General features: G+C 41.2%; 1 long non-coding RNA gene across 2 annotated transcripts in view; it reads left to right on the forward strand.

The window, feature by feature from the left end:
• LOC146831289 (uncharacterized) overlaps positions 1-20,191 on the forward strand; it is a 63,676-nt gene extending 43,485 nt beyond the window's left edge. For both annotated transcript variants that reach the window (XR_014961260.1, XR_014961261.1), the window contains 2 exons: positions 19,160-19,273; positions 19,661-20,191. This is a non-coding gene — a long non-coding RNA (uncharacterized LOC146831289). The remainder of the gene's footprint in view (positions 1-19,159; positions 19,274-19,660) is intronic.
• The last annotated feature ends 317 nt before the right edge of the window (positions 20,192-20,508 follow it).

Genomic DNA, 20,508 nt, shown 5'->3' on the forward strand with positions numbered 1-20,508 from the left:
ACCCATAAATCATTCCAGTCTGCCATTTCCTCTTGTCCTTTATTTGATGCATGGAAAAGATGTAACCAGATGCTTCAGAATTTACTTTTTTTTCTCCTGTACACCATACAAGGTCTCGTATTGACTATATTCTCATTTCTAAGTCACTATTACCTTATCTCCACTCGTCTGAAATTGGTTCAATTTTTATTTCTGACCATGCCCCCGTTTCAATTTCTATTGATGTATCCATCAGTACGTGCAAACAAGGTCGCTAGCGCTTTAATATTCACCTCCTGTGAGATCGTACTTTTATTTCAGAAGCGACCTTTTTTATTAATACATTTTTTGTACTTAATAATTCCTTAGACACTTCAATTCACAATAATTGGGATGCATTTAGAGCATCTTTTAGAGCCTTCACTATTGCTTACTCTTCCAAAAAAAAAAGCTACTAAGTGCTAAATATAAAGAGACCCTAACACTAATCAAAACTTTACAACATAAATATTTCTCGTTCAAATCCTCTTCCTCATTACAAGAGTTAATTAAAGCTAAATCCACCATAAACAAAATTGCTACTGTTGATGCTTGTAACATTCTTCTCAAGGTTAAATCGAAATTTCATGGAGGCCGAAACAAAGCAGGGAAACTGTCAGCGAACTATTTAAAAATTAAATCAGAATGTAAAAATATTGGCCCTATCCACTCAGAAACTAACAATAAACTCCTATCATCCGACTTGGATATTATTAATACATTTCAATCGTATTATAAACTATTATACACAGAAACTACTCATCCCTCTGAAGAAGATTTTGTATCTTTCTTCCAAGATATTCCTAAACCTAAAGCTCTCCCAGACGTCTTCTCATCACTGGAAGTGGATATCTCTCTTCAAAAAATATCCGATGCTCTTAAATCCTTAAAAAAATCTAAGGCTCCTGGACCTGATGGCTTCTCAGTTGAATTATGTTCAGCCTTCTCTTCAATTTTTACCCCTAAATTATTAGAACTTTTTAATTCATTCTTGTACAACTCTAAGGCCTGTGGCTCTAAAAATGTCCGTCCCATTTCACTAATCAATTATGATTGTAAAATGTATGCAAAAATGTTGGCTACCCGTTTGGAGAAAGTTATTCCTCTTCTAGTTAACCCAGATAAGGCTGGTTTTGTTAAAGTACGTTTAGCTTCTGATAATGACAGAATGTTTTCTAATATTCTCACCCTTAGTGGAAAATATCCCTCTCCCTTAGCTGCATTATCCTCGGATGCGGTGAAAGCTTTTGACCTTATTAATTGGCAATTCATGGTTCACACTTTAAAATGGTTCGGATTTGGTCCAAATTCATTTCTTTTGTCAAATTATTATATACAGATCCAAAAGCATGTGTTTTTGTTAATGGTATTTTTTCCCCATATTTTGGTTTACAAAGAGGTACACGTCAGGGATGCTCCCTGTCCCCATTACTTTTTTTATTATGTTTGGAACCATTCCTTGAATGAATCAGAAATAACCCTCTTATTACTGGTTTTACACTGAAATCGCACCAAATTAAACTCTCTGCATATGCAGATGATGTTCTTATCTATATGTCCAACCCTGTTTCTTCTCTTCCCCCTTTTCTACATGAAATTTCATTATTTTCTAATGTTTCTGGCTATAAACTCAACTTCTCCAAGACTGAGATTTTACCTTTCAATTCTCCATGTTATCAACATGTGTTTGATTCTACCAATTTTACATGGTGCCCTCAAAAAATCAAATATTTTAGGAACTTGGTTTTCCTCTAATATCCGAGATACATTATCCCACAGTTTTACTGCTCTAAAACTTAAAATTACCAACTTGTTGTCCTCTTGGTCACCTTTATTTTTATCTTGGTGGGGCAGACTAGATACAATTAAAATGATGATTGTTCCCCAAGTATTATTCACATTATCAATGTTACCATTCAAAATTCCCCAGTATTATTTCACACAGATTAATTCTATATGTACTAAGTTTTTATGGAATAATAAACGAGCACGCATTGCCCTATCCAAATTAATTCATCCAAAATCTGAAGGAGGTGTTCGTTTTCCTGATTTTAAATTATATCATAATGCTTTTTTGATTCGTCAATTTTATGCTATGTCTAAGTATTATCAAAATGTACCTAAGCCTTTTTGGGTCACTGTTGAATGTTCATTGTTAAATGATTTTTAACTATTTATGACCAATTGTACTTTTATCTCTAAATATCCAATTTTGAAACTCTGCAATATCTTTTACATACACTTTTCTTTAAGCATTTTGACATCTATCAATCTTTCCTAGCCTCCTCAATATGATATGACAAATATGTCAACTTTCATCACAAATCATTTTATTTCAAGTATTGGAAAGAAAAGGGCCTTTTTTATGTCAATCAAATGATTGTTAATAATGTGATTTTACCTTTCCATCAATTACAAGAGAAATTTAATCTACCTGATTCATGTATGCAGCAATATAATATTTTGGTTCGGGTACTCCAGAGTTATTTACAGAATTTCATTTCTCAGCCAATCCCAGTTTCATTCACACCAGATACACCTTTATACCAAATTTCTCATGATATTATTCCAAGTGCCTCGTTTATATATAAGTCTCTATCTATAGTTACTTGCACACAAAATAAATCTAATATTGAACTAGACTGGGAACAGGATCTCTCCCTAACTTTGTCTATATCTCATTGGGACAAATTATGGCAAAAACTCTTCAAGACATCCAAAGCTGCAAATATCACACAATCCCTCTTTTTTTTTTTTATCTATAATAGAGTTGTTATCACTCCTCTCCTTCTGCATGAATTCAACCAATCAGTCTCCCCATCTTGTTGGTCATGTCTTACTGCTGAAGGTTTGTTATTACACTTACTTTATTACTGTCCTAAGGTTCATACCTTTTGAAAAACGGTTTGGTCAAAATGTCTATTGATTTTCTCTTATAAAATCCCACTTAATACCCACAATGTATTTTTAGGTACTCTATCTCCTTTTTTGGACCAAATTGCCTCCAAGTCACTTTTATTTGATTTATTTATTGTTGTTGCTTTTAAGGTTATATTAACATGTTGGAAAGACGACTCTAAATTATCTCCTTTACTTTGGTGGAACTTAATATGTGATGAGCATAGAATTGCATCGGTAGCTTATACTTCGATTCATCTACAAATTAAATCTGATCTATTTTGGCTTCCGTTCACTACTTACCTGTCATTAAACTCACCTTCTTCATAATTTTATCTCTCATATTCTTCACCTTCTCTTTCTTTTCCTTTTCTTTTCCCTTTTCTTCTTTTTTTCTCTTCTTTTTCTCTTCTGCTCTCTCTGTTCCTTTCTTTCTCATATTCTTCTCTTTCTTACTTTTGATAATAAAATCTACTAAAATACTTTACTATCCTATATTTTCACACGTACACAATATTTCTTAGTTCACTAGTTCAGTTCTATAATAATTGTGTGCTATTTTATTAGATGTTTTATATAGAAGTGTTTCTACTTATTCATGTAATCTTTATGTTTTATATTTTCAGTTCACTTGTTTTTTACAGATGCTATTATTGTATAAATGTATACTCATATCTTCTTCTGAACAACATATTATATTTGTTTTTCTGTGTTCTCTATCTTCAATAAAAATCATTTAACAAAAAAAAAGAAAATACCTTCAAATAAAAGCCTGTCTCAGCAGCTGAAAAGAGTTCGCAGCACATGATCAGAAGATAATGTTATCTGATCTATTTAAGGGCTGGTAGCAGGCATTACAAAGAAGTCTGGATGTGCTGCAAAATTCGGAAGGCAGTGGGAATAGTTAAAAAATGGTAGCCTACCTTTCAAAATGGTAGGGAAGACAAGTATGTAACTAATCTGTCAATTTGCTCTAGAAATAGTGTTGGTCGTGTATTGATTCATTGTGGACTATATAATTGAGGAATGCCCTAAACGTGTTGTAAGCCTTGGTACGTGTGGCTTGTAAGCCCTATGAAGCTTTTTGTAATATTTCGGAAAGTATTAGGTTTAATCTGACCAGAACAGGAGCACGTCAGAAACCATTCAAATCATTGAATATTATTGCAAATACCATTTACGCCATTTTCCTATCAGATATGTTGGTGTTATTGAAATCATCAGCGCAAGTGCCTGATAATTTGAGGATGGCTTGAAAATTAGTATCTGATTTCTTCATGAGATGAGATCGTTCCTGATGACTTGAGGATGATTTGTAAACGCGTACATCATTTCTTCACAATATGTGACTATTGCTAGCACTTGTAAAAGTGAGGCAGAAAAACCAGCTTTGAAAGATTTTTCTGTTGGACACCTTAAGAATGCAAGGACAGATGTGACAGTGTTGAATTAGCTGATGGATTTTTTAACAAAATGTTAATTATTAGGAAGATTAAGTCTGGGCACTAATGTCCTGCGATTTATTTTTAGTGATATCATCTGGGTCAGAAGCCACATGATCATTCTGTTATTTTGAGCCAATCTCATTTCATGCGATTTTCTGTAATAGCGTAATTGCCACAAATTTTATTGAAATCCATATAACATACATTTTATATACATAAATACATCCATAAAATTCATTAATATGTCAATAATAATACAGACTTGTTAAATAGCACTGACTTACCAAGAGGAAGTAAATCCTAAAAATCCATAGAGTTAAACAATATAAACGTTTAAGCTAGTGTACAAAAGACAACGAGAACAGTATCCACTGCCAATCATAAATACAAACTAAACAATTGATTATACCTTGGGTGCCTAAGCATATACCTACAAATCAGCGAGTATTTGGAAAATATTAAATAATCCTATATTCAATGATGTAACTGAATTAAGGGAGAATATCAAAAGTTGCATATTAAATTGAAATCCTGGTATTACCGGACATAGATGTCAGACATGGTGGGACTAATTCCTGAAAAAAAATAAACTACATTTTGAGATCTTAGTCAAAATACGCTGCCCAGACCCTCTCATACTTCTTAAGTCCTCCAATTCTCAATGCATAGGCTCATTCACTCTTTTGAACTTGCTTCATTTTTCGGAGCCATTCATCTATAGATGGTATGAGATCTGATCGCCATCTCTGAAGCAGAAGTGATCTAGCTACAGCCATTGCAATATATAATAATTTGACAAGCTTGTCAGAAAGAAGAAGGTCTGGGTCGTAGCCGAGTATTATTAGTCAAGTATTAAATTCTATTGAAATACCGCATTCAAATTCAAGATAATAAAAAATATTGTTCCAGAACCTCTGAATCAATGGGCATTGTAGTATAATGTGTTCCCAATTGGCTGAAGGATGGTTAAGGCAACGGAAACACTGCGCTGATTGGTTGGTATAAATCTTAGAGAAGAAAAAGTGGAGTTCTATAAAGTAACCATTTACTAAAGAATAACATCCTTCGCCAATTAGCTTCCCGTAACATACTGAAATTGAGATTGTTAACTGTTGACCACATACTTGCTGTAATTTCCATCTCCTGATGTTTAGCCCATTTCGTGATGGCCTTCCGCTCCAGATCGATACACTTGATAGAGGCTAAATGCTTTTTCCATTCCCCAGGTTTCTTAAATCCCATATCTTCTAATAATTTATATACTAAGCATTTCCGTAGACTGATCTGGGTCAAATCAAGTCTACTCAGGGACATGCTAAAAATATTGTATGACCCGAGAGGAAGGAAATCATTTACGATTAAATGGGACATTTTAGCTATGTTCAGCCATCTATCATTCCTTAAAAATCTGAAAGTTTCCGGAATCCAGCCTTGGCCCATTTTTGTGTAATTACTGATGAATCTCCAATCCCAGATAGTAAGATAGGGTCAGCTAACGGAGTTGAGGAGTTGATTGCGGGAATAGAATATCTTCTATAGAAAGCCTGCTGTTTATGGAAAAAACACTGTACACACTTATACTCTACTAATTTAGGCAATTTAACAATTGTTAATAGGCAGTGGATCTGATTTTCTTTACAAATTAAATTCATAAAATAGTTAATAAAGACTGTAATTCCGGCTTAAATCTGGATATATATTGCGCTAAATATGCAAATTAATAATCCCTCAAATTCGGGTGAGCTAATCCTCCATTCTCCAATTCTTCATATAAAGTGCTAAGTGCAATTCGGCGGACCTTCTTGGCCCAGAGAAAGGCTGTAAACATAGACTCCATTTTGGTAAAAAAAAGGAGCACATTAAAATACAGGGAATCGCCGAGAAGAGGAAATTGAATAGCGGAAGGACAGACATTTTAATCACTGCAACCCTACCCAAGATGGTTAATGGAAGAGAGCTCCATCCAAGGAATAAATCCTAAACTTTTCGGAGAAGTGGGGCGAACTTCAAATCGTATAAATCAATAATTTGTGCCAAGCAATAAACACCAGGATACCTCTTCGGTTTTGTATTTAAACAAGAAAGAATATTGGGTTGTAAATCCATACTTGTGCCGCCACACTTTGTAATTTCTGTCTTTTTTTAATAAATTTTATATCCACCTAGTGCCTCAAATTTTTGCTTGGACTTCCTTCTCAGGCTTTATAATTAGCATGATATCATTGGCATATAGTTTCAATTTTACCATTGTTGGAAGTGGAGGGAGGATATCAATGCTGTTCCTAATTGCAATTGCTAATGGCTCAATAAAATCTCAAAATAGTCTAATGCTTCCGTTAAATAGTGTGTATTTGTGCCGAGCTGCCTACCAGCAATAAAACCATGTTGGTCAGGGTGAATCAAATGCGAAGCATTTTGATTAAAACGATTGGCTAAAAGTTTAATGATTATTTTATAGTCAGAATTTAATGGGGCGGTAGGAATTAGGATCTTCACTATCCTTACCCTTTTTTAAAAAACGGACTATATTCCCATTTCTGAATGACAATGATATCGCCCCACCTTCTAAGATTGAGTTGGCTAACAATCAAAAATAATCTGAGATTGTCAGGCCCAGCTCCGCAGGATTCAGTCGTCGTAGAATAAATGGTCCACCTCCTGATATTACCAAATCCCTGGTATAGTAATATCTACAGGACTTTCAAATTATCAGGTGAGGGAAAGAAGGGGGAGGGACAGCATGGGTATAGAACCTGAAACAACAAAGATAACAGGTTAGCACAAGATGTCTGTCTACTCTCATACCCTTCTCGCTAATACTGCAACGTGGATATACCTGGAGAATAACTCAGCAGATGGCATTGTACATGGGCCTCAGCGTGCCTCGCAAGCGTTTACCTGTAATGACAAACGTTCACAAGCGTTACACCTATCCCTGTACACCCTCTGTGTTAGAAATACTTCCACTCATACAACATACCCACAACAGTGTGACAGCAGTCTCATAAGATGGCCTTAGAACAACAACGGGCAAAGAAGTGCCCACAGCCGTAAAGCAATACTGGGTTGACGTCACCTAAGTACTGGGACCAAGTATCCAGAGAAGAATTTACTGCAGCCTATATCATGCACCAGGTTCCTCAAAAGTGAATAGTTCGTATTTCCAGGCAAGTCTGTAAAATCATAAGCTGTGCAGATGTATAGAAAGAATTGCCATCCAACCTACAACGGTAATACGCGGTTGGGACCACCGCCGTATTCCGCTGTAGTACAAGTGAGAAAAACCAAAAGGATAAACGAGAGCGCGCTCGGTAATACGCAGTTGTGACCCCCGCCGTATTCCGCCACCTCCCAAATGAACTCAAATTGTTGCAGAACACCTGGACGGTGAAGCGCGGTTCTAATGTTCCGCGGGATTAAACTGTTCGCATGACTGCGAGGGTTCTCAGAGAGAAGGGAACGGTGATACGCGGTTGAGTCCACCGCTGTAGCCCTCTCCTTTGCCAATTCCACAAAGTACTCACAGTCTTCTATGGCCGAGCGAGCAGATCCCCGATGGCTCGGTAGTGGCACAAGATTTCCCACAACGCCTTCCTGATCCTTCTCTCTCACTATTGTGAGAGACTTCCAAATGGAACAGATTACGCGCAACAACCTGCACAACTCTGGCGCCTAAATCCCCCCTCCTGAGCTTGCCTTCTGGGAAATGTAGTTTGTTGAGTGTTAGGTAGGCGCTACTTGTTCGAATCCTGACAGAGATGGCTCAAAGGAAGATTTTAAAAAATTCTGCCGGGAGGCCATCCGGGCCACAGGCTTTGACGCTCGGATGATATTTAATGACACCCTGCAGCTCATCTTTTGTAAAAGGCTTCGCCATGCTCATTTTCTCCGTATCCGTTAGTACCGGGAATTCATTTCTCTGGAGGAAACCTCTAAGAGATGTGCTATCAATAATCTGTTGCTGGCCATATTTGGACCTATAATGTTGTAGCATTATATCCCCTATTTTAACTGGATCATCAGCACGGGAAGCAGTTAAAGGACATTTTAATGCAGTTATCTGGTTAGTAGTAGCCTGCTCCCTTGCCTGACAAGCAAGGAACCTACCAGTATAATTACTTTCTTCGTAATTTTTTTTGTCTATGGTGTTGATTAAAAGGATTCACTCTTAAGATAATATCTTTCGCTGAGATCCTGTTAAGCCTGATCAAGCTGCCGTTGGTTAAAAACTGAGGGGTTGCTAAGAAATGCGTTGAGAGACCTTTCTACTATCTGCTCTAGAGATCACTTTTCTTCCTTAGCTTTCCTACGATTATCAGCATCTTTTCCGATGGCCAGCCCCCTAATGAAAGCATTGAATGAGTCCCAAACCATATGTAGAGGTGCAGAGCCATGGTTTAGCGTGAAAAATTATTTAATCTCAGTTTTAATGATGAGCCAATTCTCTTCTGAGAGATATTGCCTATTTAGCATCCATCTTTTAGGGGTCCTAATATAATCCCCTGTCTCTAACCCAAGAATCAACATTGCATGATGCGAGAATCAATTCTGGAGGATTCTCTGCTGGCTGAAACTCAGTCTCCTAGAAATAAGAAAAAAATTGATGCGTGATGAAGTATGAAATCTACCTGACAAACAAGTATAGGCTATCTTAATTGGAAATACCACCCTCCAAGGATCCAAAATGTCTAAAGTCGAGCCATAGTTTTGTATAACTCTTAAAGTTTTAGGTTTCAGCAGTTTTTTGGATAGAACCGTCTTTGGATCCAGCCGAGCCGGGCAATTATCGCCCCATCTCGCAGCTCCCTTTTCTGTCGAAAATGTTGGAATTACACGTTCATACTACTCTGACGGAGTTCATCGAACAGAATGTAATCTTGGACCCGTCCCAGAATGGCTTTAGAGCCCGTCATGGCACGGAATCTGCCTTGCTGGCAGTAACGGAGGAAATTAGAGGGATCCTGGATGTTGGGGATTCGGCGGCCTTAGTTCTTCTCGATCTAAGTGCCGCCTTCGATACGGTCTCCCATGAAATCCTGCTGAAACGTCTGCATGACATCGGGGTGAGGGATCTTGCGTTAGATTGGTGCCGAGCTTTTCTTACAGGAAGAACCTTCCAGATCTGGATGCCACCTTTTCAATCCCAGAGGTATGCTTTACAACAGGGAGTACCCCAGGGTTCTATTTTGAGCCCCCTCCTGTTCAATATATATATGCAACCTCTGGCTCAGGTGGCGCGTAGCAGGGGATTGTCAATGGTGTCATACGCTGATGACACCCAATTGGTGATCGCCTACTCTAAGAAGAACAATGCCAATCTAGGCAGGTTCAAGAATGATCTGCTAGAGGTAGCAGACTGGATGGCCAAAAACTACCTGCAATTAAACTCCAGTAAGTCGGAGGTGTTGCTGCAGGGAAAAGACCGGGACATGTGGGACAACCAATGCTGGCCAGACAATCTCAAGCCTGCCCCGGTACCCAAAGAGGCAGTTAAAAATCTGGGGTTCTGGATTGATAGTAGGCTGACGTTTGATACCCAAGCTAAAGTTGTGGCCGGGACCTGTTTTGGTTTATTGCGCGGCCTGAAGCCGATATTAGGCTTCTTTCCCCCCAAAGTTCGTCAGACCATCATCCAAGCAACAATACTATCCAGATTAGACTATGGAAACTCTTTGTATCTTGGGGCGAATAAATCTTGCATCCGGCGCCTGCAGCGGACTCAGAATGCCGCAGCTCGGCTCCTGGTTGCACTCCCGAGATCGGCATCAGTTGCCCATATTCTACCAAAACTACATTGGTTGCCGGTTGAGCGACGAATTCAATTTAAAACCCTCTGTGTCGCTCATAAAATTCTTACCCAACAGGCCCCTCTGGGCTTGGCCAAGCTGCTGCAACCGTATCTGCCTCAGCGACTTCTTAGATCGGCCAATCAGATGCTGGCAATTGTCCCTCGGGTTGCAAGAGCAAAAGCCGGGGGGCGATCATTCCGCTGCCTTGCGGCGACCCTCTGGAACCAACTCCCGCTGTCAATTCGAGAAATCCAGACTCATCTGACCTTTCGTAAAGCAATTAAGACCTGGCTCTACCCCCAAATGGCATAATGCCTACCTGCCTAGCTTCTCTCTTGCGTCTCTGATCGCGCTGGGACGCCCCATTGCTGGGGCAGCTATGCGCGTTATAAGACTACTAAATAAATAAATAAATAAACAGAGGAGTCGGTTTTAGGATTCATCAAAAAATTAAAATCTCCTCCTAAGATCAATTCACCAGGTACTTGAATTAGAAATTGAAAACATTCCTCATACAGCGTTGGATTCTCCTCAACTGGGGCATATATAAAAGTCTGCAACCTAAGTTACAGGTAGCCCAACACCACCTTCCACTCTGATCTTTTACAAAGTTAACAATTTCCTCCTGAAGTCTTTTACTAAAAAGAATTGCCGTGCCCTGATGGGATGCCGAAGATGAGGAAAATCCCCTATAGGCTGCCCAGGACCTAAACATAGAGAAGTCTGGTAGCTTCCCTGCTGGTATATGGGTTTCTTGTATCAAAATACCCGCTGGATTTTCTGTCTTAATCCACGCCTCAATGGCCCTCATTTTCTTCTTGTTATTAAGACCATTAACATTAAAAGAAGCTACTTTCAAAATGTCCTTTTTAGCCATTGGCAGCAGAGAAGATAATTAGCAGCTTTAGCAGCATCGATAAAAGTATACTGAAAAACTATGACGATGGTAAATGGCCCGACCTGGCAGAATGTGAATCTACTAGCAAAATAAGAGTCTAATAGTACAGAATGGATGTATATATATATATATATATATATATATATGAATTTAAAAAAGGGATTTTGTTTTTTCCCCATGCTCCCTTTTCCACCCCTGTGACCCCACCCAACCCCTTCAGCCACCATGAGCATACCGCGGTCCCTGCTCACATCTGACAAGCTCACCCCCGCTTGACTGGCACCATGACTCGGTGCCTAGTGCAGCCAGCCTCACTACCCCTCCTCCCCCTTCTTTCAAGAAAAGAAAAATAAAGAACAGGAAAAGAGAAAGGGAAAAAAAAAAAGAAAAACAGAAGAAACACAGGACAGGCCCAAAAAGGGTAGTCGAAAAGAGGCTGTCTAAAATTATCTACAAATATGTTCTGGCTGCTGGGATGAGCAGCAAAAAGAAAGGTCGATAATACATAATTAATGACCTTGGTTCGCTCATTACATCGATACTTTAACATTAAATTGACATGTTAGAGTTTGCAGGTCATCGAAGTTTACTGACGAAATTTGTTGCAATCATTCCTGCGCTTCCAGAACGTTGCAAACCGAGCTACCTGCCCCACCATCCTCCTTTAGGAGAAGAAGACCGCCAGCATGAGCAGGGAAAGCAACAAAGAAATAAGAGAAAAGAAGAAAAACGTGGATAACAGATGACCAACTGCCTACAGAAAATATATTAGAAAAAAAACAAGTACCAAGATAAAAGACCCAAACCAGTAATAGAAAACATTTTAGAAACATATTAAGGACATTTTGAAAACATGTATAAACTCATAACGTTAGAATAATGTCATATATTGATACTGAGGAGTCTAAAGGCCTTTAGGATTTCCCCATTGAGATTTGTTGCAATAATTCCTGTGCCTCCAGAACATTACAAAATACATGAAATCCGCCTTTAACTAGGACTTTTAATTTGCTCTGCTGGGCAATCGTTGCTTGTGCCCCCTGTTCCTTGAATAACTGTAGCATTTTTACTAACTCTTTCCACCATTTAGCTGCAGAAGCAGACATGTCCGAAAAAATGCGGCAAAGTGGAACCTCTGTCTAAGTAAACTGTGTCTGTTTAAAAGCCTTAGATAGAATTTGATCCATAACCCTATAATCCCCAAAGTTGACCAACAGAGTCTGTGGGAACTTAGCATTGGGAGGGAGATGGGCTGGTACCCGATGTGCTCGCATAAGGGTAAGATCACCATTTAACTCTGGTAGGACGTTCTTTATAATAAACAAATCTACCCACTGTAGAGGCTGCTGTCCCTCAGGGCCCTACGGGATGCCCAGAATGTGGCGGTTGAAGCGCCAAGAGTGGTTCCCTAATTCCTCAAGTTTATACACCAGTGCTGCTCTCTGACTCTGAAAGGCAGCTACTTTATTATTCATAGTTGAAACTTGGTCCTCTAGCTGCGAGATCCTGGTTTCTGCTTCGAGAAGCCGTGTCGGCACCTGAGCCATGCTTTCTTCGATTTTAGTTAGAAGAGCATGGATTACTGCGAGCTCAGCAGATTAAGAGGTTTTCAGTTCTCTTATCTCGTCCCGAATCAGATTGAGGAGGCTGTTGGCACCCCATTGCATGGAAAAACATCAGTTTTCCTGGGAGGGGTTGTCTTGAGCTGCTACTAGCTTGCCTTCAGACTGCAAAGTCTGCAGCTCGGAGGACCTAGATTCTGCTGCGGTAGACAGAGCGGCATCCACAAGAGTAGGACGAGCTGATGAAGAAGCACCCACGCCCAGAATAAGGCGCTCGCAGAGAAGGGGATAGAGTGGAAGAGTGACCGTCATCTAAAGGATCTCTAGGACTCCCATTTTTACCCTGATCCATGATATTGTCCATGGGGTTATCAATTGGTGGGGACTCATTCCCTACCTCATTCCCAGCCACCTCCTGTTCCGTAGATGATAGTCCAGGCTTGGCTTTGAAGAATAAAGGATACTTTTTGAGGGCCTTGGCCATTCCGGTTGAATTGGGCAGTGTTGGTGTCTTTAGTTTGATCAAATCTGATGAACTGATGGTAGCTGCCCTATGAGAGGTAATAGAGCAAGAGCTAGCGCTTGAACCAAAGTCCACCGAGGCACCACTAGAATGCTCTTGATTAGAAGCCTCAGAGATTGCCATTTTGATGGTCTCAGTATTCAAATCAAGATCTTTCCTGAGCACCGCTACACGGTTTGCCCGGGCAGCCACCTGACCAACTCGTTTTTTCCCCTCTGACCCAGGCTGGGAGAGTCAGAGTGGGCTGTTACTGTAGCTTTCGCTCCTTTAGTAAGATTTTGCATAATGTATTTGTAACGTTGATCCCTTAACAAGACAGCCAAGACATTAAATGTCACTACCGGCCCCCCAGCGACCCTCAACCAAGTGGCGTAGGAGACTTCCATACACCGGTGGCTAAGGAAGATGCGCGCACTTACCCCCTCTTTGAGAGAAACCTGGTGGTCCCAGTGGCGAATAGTCCGAGAGTAGAAAACTCCAACCCTCAGAAGCACCAGCATCTCTCTCAGGGAAAAACCTGGTGATCCCACGAAACGTAACAAGGAGAGTAGAAAGTAAAAAGAAGGCTACAAATCCATAGAGCGCAGGCACCTGCACAGTACCGTTCTGCAGAGAGTACCCAGGCTTGTCATGCTCCAAAATTAGCCAGAAAACCACTCAGGAAATGTAGAGCCAAACGGATGTCAGCTTAACTAAAGTCCATTCTGATCCGTTGTAATCCATTATAGCTGTGTTAACAAGAGTGAGCAGAATGGTCACTTTAAAGTTAATGCAGACAGGGCTGCTCAGGGCTGCTCAGGTGAATAAGCAGGCGCGCCAGTGCTCGTACTGCCTGGGTCCCATGTAGTTCCAGTCCCCTGTTTCCAGTTTCAATTTCCCGGTCTTTCTCTGGCGTGCATCGAGTATTCGCGGAGCTCGGCGTCAGCAGAGCGGCACAGCTGCAAACTCGCGTCTGACGTCGGAAGGGACATGGGGGCGTGGTTACGGCGTGCTAGCTGGTTGCCTGCATCCCGCCCCAGATCACAATCCTTTGATGCCACAATGGTCTTGTGATGTAATTTCCAGTTATGTCATTACTATGCTAATTAGCTATTTTGACACCTGAAAATCCTCACTCTTGTCAGTAACAGAATGTTGGCAAATATGCAGTAACTGCTCTAAGATAGTTACTTGCAAAGGCCTTGGAAACAGACAGAGAGGCATTTCCTATAGCAGGGTTTCAAATGCCACTAAATGTACGCAGGTTGCCCTGGTACACAGCACACACAAATTACAAATTGCTATATGTCAAAATATTTTACCTTTTGAATTTCTGAAATCTATATGCACACAACATCATGTTCACATTTCAAAAGACCAAATGTAATAATTAGCCTTATCAGCGTTTCTTACTTGCCACTCTGTGTTTATCTGTAGTATCCTTCACAACTTTTTCTTGCTTTGTCCCTTTTCAAAGCTGGGCCACTTGCATTTCCACATACTGTGGTTACCAAGAAAATATGGGGACTTTCAGCCTGCCTATTGTTTAGCATTGGTTGGTTGTACCATCATTCTCATTTCATTTGCTTGCTTCTTATTCACTAGTTTCCCGTGTCCAGGCACTCCACAAAAATGCAGCTGACTCACTAGTGTGCTCCTCTTCCCCTCTTGTGGTCCATGTTGCTCTCTCACCCGTGTACTTCTACCTTACTACCGGCATGATTTGCTTGTCCTTGTGTGTTTTTCCTTCCAACGTTGCTTTTTTGTCCATGTGCATCTCTTACAGCTCCAAATTGTTTTCTCTCTCGTCCATTTGCTTTTCGACCCCGTGCTCCACATTGCTCTCCTTCTCACCCTTCTACTTTTCTCTGGCCTTGTGCCCTCCATGCAGCTTCCCTCCACCTGCTCCCTCTTTTCCTTCCGCCTCCCGGTTCCCTGTGATGCTTTCACCCCCATATTGCTTTCGCTCCCCATGTTGTTCCCCAGCTGCTTTTTTAAAAAAAAGCTCTCATGCATTTCTTTTTTATTTTTATTTATTAATCGTTTTGTAAGCATGTGCACCCATGGTGCGCGTAGACATGGGCTGCTACTGCATCATAGGCTTTTAATATATTCTTCTTTAGCCGTGCTGCACAGCATCAGGAATGCTGCTCACAATCACTAAAAACCATTGGCAAATTCAATAGGTTCCAAAGGAGTGATCGTAACCGTTGCCAATGCTTGTTCTTCATAGTTAGCTTCACATTGGCCCGGAACCGGAAAAGCATACAGTGACTTACTTCCATAACCTTTTATTTTCGACTTCCAGAAGCTGCTTTTTTCATTATAGGTCTTTCAGTAGTTCTGGTTTTTCTCCTTGCTGCTTTCTATTTTTGTAGCAACAGCTGTCAATGATCCAACTTTCTTTCTAAAGAGCAGCTGCAGGATTTGTTTTTCTGCTTTCTATTTTGGGAGCAAGTGTGCTTATGTGCTCAACTGTAATTGTCGTGGACAGCAAACTTTTCATGCAGTTCAATGAGTGTCAACTTAAGCGTTCAAACTGTTTTGAGATGTCTGGTGTCCAACTTAAGCATTTGAGGTCTATTGTTTGTGAAGAGAATGAAAACATTTACATGTTGCACAAAACTTCAGATATTTGCAAAATTAGCTGGAAATGTGCTCTGAAGTACTTCCAAACAAGCAGATAAATGTAACTCTCTCTCTCTCTCCAGCCCATCATCTCTTCTCCAAAGAGTTCCTCACTGCTCCATTCTTTCTCTGACACTTTTCACTTCATAATGGAACCCTTAAGCTCTCTCGCTTGAGACAGTCGAACATCTATTGTTATCTTTACACTGATGACATTCAGTTAAATATGAAAGTTATGTCACCAGAGTATGTAGTTGATCTCGCAAAGACCCTATAAGACCTTTGTAGGAGAGTAGGATCTGCTTCACATGGGTACCCCCACTTTTTGCTGGTGTTTCACTGTTTTTCGACCTTAGTCTGCTAATTAGGACCATAGCCTAGCTGCTTCCTCTCTAAAATGGTTTCCATGTACATTAGGTACATATCTAATTGGATTCTGGAGTGCCTTATAAGCCCCTAGTATATGGTATAATATGTACCTCGGGCATAGGTACCTCAGAGGCCTACCAGGTGCTGCAGCATGTATTATGCCACCCCTGGGAAGCACTCCAAAATGACACCACAAGTCTGCTACTGCAGCCTGGGTAGGGGTGTGCTTGCACCCCTTACTGTGGTATAGGCTACCTATATCACTACCCTACACAGACACTTATAAAACCTATAAGCCACTCCTATGGCAGGCCTTGACAATCCTGAAGGCAGAGTGCTTGGTTTTGCGTGAGAGGGTGCCCAAGCATGAGCTGAGCCCCTCTGCAGCTTTCGGAAATACTTCCTTATGGCTGTTCTGTGATACAGCCATACCATATACTCTTAAGTGCATTATAACCTTGCGATAAATGCTAACTTTGGGATGGCTGCATCAAAATATGTCGTGTTTGGTGTCAAACGCTTTGGAATACTACACCCCCCGCCAATTCTGGCGGCGGGGTAGCATTCCACCCTGCTAGAGAGTGAGACATGTTCACACTGGCTAAACCCGGTAGGACTTTCCTGAGCCCTGGCATCACAAAATGGGTCTGGCCTCCTGCTGCTAACTGAAACTCCGGCAGGGGAGGCCTGGCCAATAGGTTTCCTGTCAAGGAGAGGTGTTTCCACCTCCCCAGACAGGCTGATGTGTATTGGGGCTGGGCGGGAGCACTCTCTGGTGCTTTGAAGTCCTGCACTGGGGGCACACTTGGTGTCTCTGTGCATACTCCAGTTCAAACCGGTTGCAGGGGCTACCTGCCCCTGCTCTGGTGCAAAACTGGACAAAGGAAATGGGTGTAACCACCCCTCTTTCCTGGCCCACCCATAGGTGGGGCCTTAGAGTTAGTCCATCCCCTAAACTTACTATAAGTATAGCAATCCAGTCCCGAGGACTTTAGATTACCCTGGACGAAACTCTGCAATGTACATCCTGGACCTTTGACATTCTATCCTGACTAGAAGACTGAAGAAATCTCCCTTGGGGTCAAGAAGTGACTCCCCTGCTTGGCAGGCACCAAAGAAGCAACTGACCGGTCTGCAATTCTGAAGCTCCTGCCGGACACCAAAGCCTCTGCATCCCCAGAGGTAGATTTCCAGACTTACCCGAGGCTACCCTGAGTCCACAGCAAAGCTGAGGCCCATGGCTATAGTGGGTGATGTGGAACCGTGACCCCTGGACACAGTGAACTTTTGCAGCAACACTATCTTCCTGGTCTTCCTTGAAGTTGTGCTTTGGGCTCTGAGTAGCTCCAGCCTTGAGCACCTCTTGCACCAAAGATTGTTGGCCTCCACTCCACGAGTGACCCGTGGGCCAGTCTCAAGTGCGACCACTTGAGGCTCCTTTGCGATCACTAGCCCGTTTGCTAGCAGGTCCCCATGAAGGCGACTCCTTTTCTGATTGGGCGTTCCTGGTTGCTCCAGATGTGCCCTTACTTACCCGTGCTGGGTGAGTCCCTCAGACCTTGCTGGTCTGCACAGCAGTCCTTTCTCTGAATTCCAGTGACTTGCCGTTGCCAAGTCTTGTTGGGTCCATTCTGTTTGCCGACACCGCAGCACTCGACAGACTTTGTGGGACAGCTCGAATCCGGCTCATGGACTTCGTCGATGCCTCCTGGACCTCGTGGCTGAAGAGTCAAGACACCCATCAACTCACCTGAAGCACCCGACATCTGTGGGCATTGGTCCATCCTGCCCTCGGTCACTGGCTAGTGACCCAGACTCTGTCCCCTCTGCTTTCAGGTTCCTTACATGCTAGATCCAGGTTTGGATCTCTTCAGACACTTCTCCTCTTCCCGGCAGCAGCAGTTCTTTGCAGGCTTCCATTGAAATCGAAGACGCGACCCGACACCAAAAGACACCTATGCACCCGGCTTCCCTGGGTGAGATAACTCGAGTATTTCAGTGCTTCGTGGGTGCTAGCCCTAGAACTTCTTAAGTCCAAAAGGGTTTGGTCCAGACTTGATTAGAAATGTCCCTAATCTTTAAATTTCCAACCGCGACATTGCCCATAGAAGATAATAGGAACCCGCGGTTGTGTTTTCACACTGCATACAGCTCCCGTGGGTCCCCTGTGTCACTACCTTGGGTGGTTCCTTGGGGTCCCAGCGATTCTAGAGGCAATAGGCCTAGTGCCTGTTCCAGGCGTGGTTCTTATACCATTATTTTGGTATATGGTTTGGTACGCCCCTAGGGCCCAAACGTGTATTTGTACTTTTACTGATGCTTGCTCACTTGCAACTTAAGTACTTCGAACTCCAGTCTCATTAAGAGACTAGAGGGATGTGTGTTAATCTAAATACACATATTTTAAATATATACCTGATGTGGTTGTCCTTTCATTTGATCCTTCAAAAGATTATAGACTGGTAAAACAAGCTGCTTTACATTCCTTCAAGACTTAGCCTGAAGGCTGCTCTCCATAGCTACCACTAGGATAGCTTTCAATAAAGGTTGTCTTTAACCATTCACCATAAGGGGTTGTTTGGACTGATACAAGGTGCCCAATAGAACTAGTGGACAGCATATATCGGGCCACCTTCTCACAACCTTTAGTCATGGATGTCACTCCATTATCTCAATCTGAAAACCCAGAAACATTAGTTAGCTGTACTCTTCTTACATCACTGTGCAAAACTAGTGCTAACCTTGCATGCTACTGTAAATCTGTTTGCCTGTAACTAAATAATGCTGCTAAGGAATATTGCACATTATGCTGTCTATTTCACAGTTTCTTGCTGCACAATCTACTCAATCTGCCACTCAATTTAACCCTCCATTGGCATAATAGCCAACGACGTTCATAATTAATATGTAATATGTTCCCAATTGCAGTGTTATCCAAACGTTGGGATGTTATCTTATTTATTGTTAGAAGCTATTATGTGTACACTCTGTAGATATATGAGATTGACTTTATTTCACCCTTCATAATTTTTGTCTGAATCCCATTGTAGCTCCTGTGAACTGCCATGTGTGGTATATAACTTACAACAAGGATGGGTGGCAGCAAGCTCATAATGAAGAGATCATAGCGAAGGAACTTCAGAAAATTCACTCAGAGAGAGGCTGTAAGTTCAATATTAAAGAATGGCAATGATAGAGCGCTTATAGCACTCTAAATTGCATGAGTGCACTATACTCATGGTTGAAATGCACTCACATGTAGTTTGTCGTTTGCAGTACTTCATAATTATTAAGATGCATGTATTAACGTTATAGTAGCACTAAAATTGGAGTGTGCACATTCTATTAGGGACACTTTTAATTTCTGTATATGTATATGTGCAGGATGAAATAATATTCGTGCAGTGTATACTGTGTTTAGTTTAAGCTGCCTGAATTTTAGGCCCAAACTGGAAGTTGTTTTTAGTTTCGTTCATCTTTGATTGCTCAAGAATTGTAATTAAATGAATCCTTTTTGTGCTTGAAGACAGTATTTTCTCGTCCTACTGCAGGTGCAGGAATTCGGCCTCGTTATCCTTAGATTTAAGGAGTCACCCAGAATGTCTTTGAAGAAGTCTGGAAGGTGAGAAGGGAGGACTCCTTTTGTGCCTGGCCTATCTGAAACCCAAGGCCACTGGAAGACAAAGAAAAGTTAATGAAAGCTCCTGTGGAAAACTACTGGAAACGTTGCAATAGAGAAAGTTCATCATGTGACATATTGTGGGTTGAACATTGTCTTTTTCTATGATGTGCAGGGACAGATTCGAGAGACTTCTGCTTACTTTCAGAGGAGAAGGAGCATCTTAGAGTGAGCTCCATAGCTTTAAGCTATCAAACCCATTTGACGTGAGTACTTCTTAGGAAGTCAACACGTGCTGACACCTTTGGGATAGGACAAAAGAGAGATTGGTAGGACCCTCACTTAGAGCAGTGTAGGGAAAGAGATTTTGTCTTTGTTTTCCTCCCAGATGAAAAGAAAATTGGACTCAGCTTCTATTCTATGTTGCATTCTGATTTTGGAGTTCATCATTTTATGCCTTTTTATGCCAAATAAACTATATTTGTAGACTCGGCTCTGCATTGATTTTCATGTAACTATATACTCTGATACTGAGGTCTGTTTATATTCAATCATTTTTGGCCTTATAATAAACCCACAACATTGAAATTCAGAGTCTGTGGTCCTTTAGAATATGACTAAATTGAAAGTATAACCTTGAATTGTTTTACTCCCCTCTACCACTTTTAGCAAGCAAATAAAAAACCATCAATCCTAAATTTAGTAGAGAAAACAGGGAATTCAAATTGGCGTAATCAAATGGTAGCAGAGGATGGTTTGTTTCTAAAAGTGAGGGGAGAA

This window comes from Triturus cristatus, chromosome 5_1 (assembly GCF_964204655.1).
Source record: "Triturus cristatus chromosome 5_1, aTriCri1.1, whole genome shotgun sequence".
Taxonomy (NCBI): Eukaryota; Metazoa; Chordata; class Amphibia; order Caudata; family Salamandridae; genus Triturus; species Triturus cristatus.